Raw genomic sequence first — 8,524 nt, forward strand, 5'->3', positions numbered from 1 at the left:
CACACCATATATTCTTAATACCTTCCACAGAGCATCTCTATCAACTCTATCATATCATATGCCTTCTATCATATCATATGCCTTCTATCATATCATATGCCTTCTCCAGATCCATAAATGCTACATACAAATCCATTTGCTTTTCTAAGTATTTCTCACATACATTCTTCAAAGCAAACACCTGATCCACACATCCTCTACCACTTCTAAAACCACACTGCTCTCCCCGAATCTGATGCTCTGTATATGCCTTCACCCTCTCAATCAATACCCTCCCATATGATTTCCCAGGAATACTCGACAAACTTACACCTCTGTAATTTGAGCACTCATCTTTATTCCCTTTGCCTTTGTACAATGGCATTATGCATGCATTCCGCCAACTCTAAGGCACCTCACCATTAGTCATACATACATTGAATATCCTTACCAACCAGTCAACAACGCAGTCACCCTCTTATCTAAACAATTCCACTGGAGTAGCATCCAAACCCGCTACCTAGCTGGTTTTCATCTTCCGCAAAGCTATCACTGCATCTTCTCTGTTTACCAGATCATTCTCCCCAACCCTCTCAATTTGCACACAACCTCGACCAAATCACCATATATCTGCCACTCTATCATCTAACAAAGACAAAAAATCTTCAAAATATTGCCTTCATCTCCTTTTCACATCATCACTACTTGTTATCACCTCCCCATTTGCCATTTGCCCCCTTCACGGATGTTCCCATTTGTTCTCTTGTCTTATACACTTTATTTACCTCCTTCAAAAAATCTTTCTATCCTCCCTAAAATTTAATGATACTCTCTCACGCAAACTCTCATTTGCCCTCTTTTTTTCCTCTTGCACCTTTCTCTTGACCTCCTGCCTCTTTCTTATATATATCTCCGAGTCATTTGCACTATTTCCCTGCAAAACCCGTCCAAATGCCTCTCTTCTCTCTCACTAATAATGTTACTTCTTCATGCCACCACTCACTGCCCTTTCTAATCTGCCCACTTCCCACACTTCTCATGCCACAAGCACCTTTGCGGAAGCCATCACTGCTTCCCTAAATAAATACCATTCCTCCCAAACTCCCCTTACGTCCTTTGCTTTCACCTTTTTCCATTCTGCACACAGTCTCTCCTGGCACTTCCTCACACAAGTCGCCTTCCCAAGCTCACTTCTCTCACCACTATCTTCACCCAAATATTCTCTTTTCTTTTCTAAAAGACCTCTACAAATATTCACCTTCGCCTTCACAAGATAATGATCAGACATCCTCCAGTTGCAATTATATGCACATTTACATCCAAAAGTCTCCCTTTCACGCGCCTATCAATTAACACGTAATCCAGTAACGCTCTCTGTCCATCTCTCCTACTTACGTATACTTATGTATATCTCTCTTTTTAAACTAGGTATTCCCAATCGCCAGTCCTTTTTCAACACACATATCTACAAGCTCTTCACCATTTCCATCTACAACAATGAACGTCCCATGTACACTAATTATTACCTCAACTGCCACATTACTCACCTTTGCATTCAAGTCACCCATCACTATAACCAGGTCTCGTGCATGAAAACTATTCAAACTCACTCAGCTGCTACCAAATCACTTGCCTCTATTGATCTTTCTTCTCATGCTCAGGTGCATATGCACCGACAATCACCCATCTCTCTCCATACACTTTCAGTTTTACCCATATGAATCTAGACGTTACTTTCTTACACTCTATTACATACTCCCTAAACTCCTGTTTCAGGAGTAGTGCTATTCCTTCCCTTGTCCTCTCACCAACCGCTCACTTTACTCTCAAACCATTCCCGAAGCACTCTTCCCTTTTTTCCTTCAGCTTTGTTTCATTCAGAACAAAACCATCCACGTTACTTTCCTCAAACTTACCGCCTATCTCTACTTTTTTCTTCTCTTCGTTACCTTCGCATACATATAAACACCTTAATCTCAGCCTTCGAGGAGAATAAGCACTTCCCGCATGACTCCTTCTTCTCTTTCCCCTTTTAAAAAGTTAAAATTCAAGGAGGGGAAGGTTTCCAGCGCAACGCTTGCGTTCCCTTTAGTCACCTTTTAAGGCACGCAAGGAATACGGTGGAAGTATTATTTTTACGCTATATATACATATATATATATATTTTTTTCGTACTATTCGCCATTTCCCGCATTAGCGAGGTAGCGCTATGAACAGAGGACTGGGCCTTAGAGGGAATATCCTCACCTGGCCCCCTTCTCTGTTCCTTCTTTTGGAAAAAAAAAAAAAAAAAAAATGACATTTTATTAATTTAACTTTTTTTTTTTTTACATATATATATATATATATATATATATATATATATATATATATATATATATATATATATATATATATATATATATATATATATATATATATATATATATATATATATATATATATATATATATATATATATATATACCTACACAGCTTTCCATGGTTTACCCCAGACGCTTCACATGCCTTGATTCAATCCACTGACAGCACGTGTAGGTATGTATATTTGCGTGGTTAGACGTATGTATATACATGTGTATGGAGGTGGGTTGGGCCATTTCTTTCGTCTGTTTCCTTGCGCTACCTCGCAAAAGCGGGAGACAGCGACAAAGCAAAAAGAAAAAAAAAAATATATATATATATATATATATATATATATATATATATATATATATATATATATATATATATATATATATATATATATATATATATATATATATATATATATATATATTATCCCTGGGGATAGGGGATTAAGAATACTTCCCACGTATTCCCTGCGTGTCGTAGAAGGCGACTAAAAGGGGAGGGAGCGGGGGGCTGGAAATCCTCCCCTCTCGTTTTTTATTAATTTTCCAAAAGTAGGAACAGAGAATTGGGCCAGGTGAGGGTATTCCCTCAAAGGCCCAGTCCTCTGTTCTTAATGCTACCTCGCTAACGCGGGAAATGGCGAATAGTTTAAAAGAAAAAAAAAAAAATATATATATATATATATATATATATATATATATATATATATATATATATATATATATATATATATATATATATATATATATATATATATATATATATATATATATATATATATATATAAGAAAGAGACAGGAGGTCAAGAGAAAGGTGCAAAAGGTGAAAAAAAGGGCAAATGAGAGTTGGGGTGAGAGAGTATCATTAAATTTTAGGGAGAATAAAAAGATGTTCTGGAAGGAGGTAAATAAAGTGCGTAAGACAAGGGAGCAAATGGGAACTTCAGTGAAGGGCGCAAATGGGGAGGTGATAACAAGTAGTGGTGATGTGAGAAGGAGATGGAGTGAGTATTTTGAAGGTTTGTTGAATGTGGTGTGCAAAGTGAGAGGGTTAGGGAAATGATTTGGTAAACAGAGAAGAGGTAGTAAAAGCTTTGCGGAAGATGAAAGCCGGCAAGGCAGCAGGTTTGGATGGTATTGCAGTGGAATTTATTAAAAAAGGGGGTGACTGTAATGTTGACTGGTTGGTAAGGTTATTTAATGTATGTATGACTCACGGTGAGGTGCCTGAGGATTGGCGGAATGCGTGCATAGTGCCATTGTACAAAGGCAAAGGGGATAAGAGTGAATGCTCAAATTACAGAGGTATAAGTTTGTTGAGTATTCCTGGTAAATTATATGGGAGGGTATTGATTGAGAGGGTGAAGGCATGTACAGAGCATCAGATTGGGGAAGAGCAGTGTGGTTTCAGAAGTGGTAGAGGATGTGTGGATCAGGTGTTTGCTTTGAAGATTGTATGTGAGAAATACTTAGAAAAGCAAATGGATTTGTATGTAGCATTTATGGATCTGGAGAAGGCATATGATAGAGTTGATAGAGATGCTCTGTGGAAGGTATTAAGAATATATGGTGTGGGAGGCAAGTTGTTAGAAGCAGTGAAAAGTTCTTATCGAGGATGTAAGGCATGTGTACGTGTAGGAAGAGAGGAAAGTGATTGGTTCTCAGGGAATGTAGGTTTACGGCAGGGGTGTGTGATGTCTACATGGTTGTTTAATTTGTTTATGGATGGGGTTGTTAGGGAGGTGAATGCAAGAGTTTTGGAAAGAGGGGCAAGTATGAAGTCTCTTAGGGAAGAGAAAGCTTGGGAAGTGAGTCAGTTGTTGTTCGCTGATGATACAGCGCTGGTGGCTGATTCGCGTGAGAAACTACATAAGCTGGTGACTGAGTTTGGTAAAGTGTGTGAAAGAAGAAAGTTAAGAGTAAATGTGAATAAGAGCAAGGTTATTAGGTACAGTTGGGTTGAGGGTCAAGTCAATTGGGAGGTGAGTTTGAATGGAGAAAAACTGGAGGAAGTGAAGTGTTTTAGATATCTGGGAGTGGATCTGGCAGCGGATGGAAACATGGAAGCGGAAGTGGATCATAGGGTGGGGGAGGGGGCGACAATTCTGGGAGCCTTGAAGAATGTGTGGAAGTCGAGAACATTATCTCGGAAAGCAAAAATGGGTATGTTTGAAGGAATAGTGATTCCAACAATGTTGTATGGTTGCGAGGCGTGGGCTATGGATAGAGTTGTACGCAGGAGGATGGATGTGCTGGAAATGAGATGTTTGAGGACAATGTGTGGTGTGAGGTGGTTTGATCGAGTAAGTAACGTAAGGGTAAGAGAGATGTGTGGAAATAAAAAGAGCGTGGTTTAGAGAGCAGAAGAGGGTGTTTTGAAATGGTTTGGGCACATGGAGAGAATGAGTGAGGAAAGATTGACCAAGAGGATATATGTGTCGGAGGTGGAGGGAACGAGGAGAAGAGGGAGACCAAATTGTAGGTGGAAAGATGGAGTGAAAAAGATTTTTTGTGATCGGGGCCTGAACATGCAGGAGGGTGAAAGGAGGGCAAGGAAGAGAGTGAATTGGAGCGATGTGGTATACCGGGGTTGACGTGCTGTCAGTGGATTGAATCGGAGCATGTGAAGCGTCTGGGGTAAACCATGGAAAGCTGTGTAGGTATGTATATTTTGCTGTATGGACGTATGTATATACATGTGTATGGGGGTGGGTTGGGCCATTTATTTCGTCTGTTTCCTTGCGCTACCTCGCAAACGCGGGAGACAGCGACAAAGCAAAAAAAAAAAAAGAAAAAAGATATATATATATATATATATACATATATATATATATATATATATACATATATATATTTATAAATATATATATATATATATATATATATATATATATATATATATATATATATATATATATATATATATATATATATATATATATATATATATATATATATATATATATATATATATATATATATATATGTAGATATATATACATATATATATATATATATATATATATATATATATATATATATATATATATATATATATATATATATATATATATATATATATATTATTATTATTATTATTATTATATTACTATACTTTCTCGCTGTCTCCCGCGTTTGCGAGCTAGCGCAAGGAAACAGACGAAAGAAATGGCCCGACCCCCCCCCCCCCATACACATGTATATACATACGTCCACACACGCAAATATACATACCTACACAGCTTTCCATGGTTTACCCGAGACGCTTCACATGCCTTGATTCAATCCACGGGCAGCACGTCAACCCCGGTATACCATATCGCTCCAATTCACTCTATTCCTTGCCCTCTTTTCACCCTCCTGCATGTTCAGGCCCCGATCACACAAAATCTTTTTCACTACATCTTTCCACCTCCAATATATATATATATATATATATATATATATATATATATATGTATATATATATATATATATATATATATATATATATATATATATATATATATATATATATATATATATATATTATTATACTTTGTCGCTTTCTCCCGCGTTTGCGAGGTAGCGCAAGGAAACAGACGAAAGAAAAGTCCCAGCCCCCACCCATACACATGTATATACATACGTCCACACACGCAAATATACATACCTACACAGCTCTCCATGGTTTACCCCAGACGCTTCACATGCCCTGATTCAATCCACTGACAGCACGTCAACCCCGGTATACCACATCGATCCAATTCACTCTATTCCTTGCCCTCCTTTCACCCTCCTGCATGTTCAGGCCCCGATCAAACAAAATCTTTTTCACTACATCTTTCCACCTCCAATTTAGTCTCCCTCTTCTCCTCGTTCCCTCCACCTCCGACACATATATCGTCTTGGTCAATCTTTCCTCACTCATTCTCTCCATGTGCCCAAACCACTTCAAAACACCCTCTTCTGCTCTCTCAACCACGCTCTTTTTATTTCCACACATCTCTCTTACCCTTACGTTACTCACTTGATCAAACCACCTCACACCACACATTGTACTCAAACATCTCATTTCCAACACATCCATCCTCCTGCGCAGAACTCTATCCATAGCCCACGCCTCGCAACCAAACAACATTGTTGGAACCACTATTCCTTCAAACATACCCATTTTTGCTTGCCGAGATAATGTTCTCGACTTCCACACATTCTTCAAGGCCCACAGAATTTTCGCCCCCTCCCCCACCTTATGATCCACTTCCTCTTCCATGGTTCCATCCGCTGCCAGATCCACTCCCAGATATCTAAAACACTTCACTTCCTCCAGTTTTTCTCCATTCAAACTCACCTCCCAATTGACTTGACCCTCAGCCCTACTGTACCTAATAACCTTGCTCTTATTCACATTTACTCTTAACTTTCTTCTTCCACACACTTTACCAAACTCAGTCACCAGCTTCTGCAGTTTCTCACATGAATCACCCACCAGCGCTGTATCATCAGCGAACAACAATTGACTCACTTCCCAAGCTCTCTCATCCCCAACAGACTTCATACTTGCCCCTCTTTCCAAAACTCTTGCATTTACCTCCCTAACAACCCCATCCATAAACAAATTAAACAACCATGGAGACATCACACACCCCTGCCGCAAACCTACATTCACTGAGAACCAATCACTTTCCTCTCTTCCTACACGTACACATGCCTTACATCCTCGATAAAAACTTTTTACTGCTTCTAACAACTTGCCTCCCACAACATATATTCTTAATACCTTCCACAGATATTCTGGAAGGAGGTAAATAAAGTGCGTAAGACAAAGGAGCAAATGGGAACTTCAGTGAAGGGAGCAAATGGGGAGGTGATAACAAGTAGTGGTGATGGAGATGGAATGGGTATTTTGAACGTTTGTTGAATGTGTTTGATGATAGAGTGGCAGGTATAGGGTGTTTGGGTCGAGGTGGTGTGCAAAGTGAGAGGGTTAGGGAAAATGATTTGGTAAACAGAGAAGAGGTAGTGAAAGCTTTGTGGAAGATGAAAGCCGGCAAGGCAGCAGGTTTGGATGGTATTGCAGTGGAATTTATTAAAAAAGTGGGTGACTGTATTGTTGACTGGTTGATAAGGTTATTTAATGTATGTATGACTCATGGTGAGGTGCCTAAGGATTGGCGGAATGCGTGCATAGTGCCATTGTACAAAGGCAAAGGGGATAAGAGTGAGTGCTCAAATTACAGAGGTATAAGTTTGTTGAGTATTCCTGGTAAATTATATGGGAGGGTATTGATTGAGAGGGTGAAGGCATGTACAGAGCATCAGATTGGGGAAGAGCAGTGTGGTTTCAGAAGTGGTAGAGGATGTGTGGATCAGGTGTTTGCTTTGAAGAATGTATGTGAGAAATACTTAGAAAAGCAAATGGATTTGTATGTAGCATTTATGGATCTGGAGACGGCATATGATATATATATATATATATATATATATATATATATATATATATATATATATATATATATATATATATTTTGTTTCGTCGCTGTTTCCCGCGTTTCCGAGGTAGCGCAAGGAAACAGACGAAAGAAATGGCCCAACCCTCCCCCATACACATATATATACATAAACGTCCACACACGCAAATATACATACCTACACACCTTTCCATGGTTTACCACAGAAGCTTCATATGCCCTGATTCAATCCACTGACAGCACGTCAACCCCGGTATACCACATCAATCCAATTCACTCTATTCCTTGCCCTCCTTTCACCCTCCTGCATGTTCAGGCCCCGATCACACAAAATCTTTTTCACTCCATCTTTCCACCTCCAATCTGGTCTCCCACTTCTCTTCGTTCCCTCCACCTCCGACACATATATCGTCTTGGTCAATCTTTCCCCACTCATTCTCTCCATGTGCCCAAACCATTTCAAAACACAATCTTCTGCTCTCTCAACCAGGCTCTTTTTATTTCCACATATCTCTCTTACCCTTACATTACTTACTCGATCAAACCACCTCACACCACACATTGTCCTAAAACATCTCATTTCCAGCACATCCACCCTCCTGCGCACAACTCTATCCATAGCCCACGCCTTGCAACCATACAACATTCTTGGAACCACTATTCCTTCAAACATTCCCATTTTTTCTTTCCGAGATAATGTTCTCGACTTCCACACGTTCTTCAAGGCTCCCAGGGTTTTCG

The sequence above is a fragment of the Panulirus ornatus genome, chromosome 16, assembly GCF_036320965.1.
Source record: "Panulirus ornatus isolate Po-2019 chromosome 16, ASM3632096v1, whole genome shotgun sequence".
Classification (NCBI taxonomy): domain Eukaryota; kingdom Metazoa; phylum Arthropoda; class Malacostraca; order Decapoda; family Palinuridae; genus Panulirus; species Panulirus ornatus.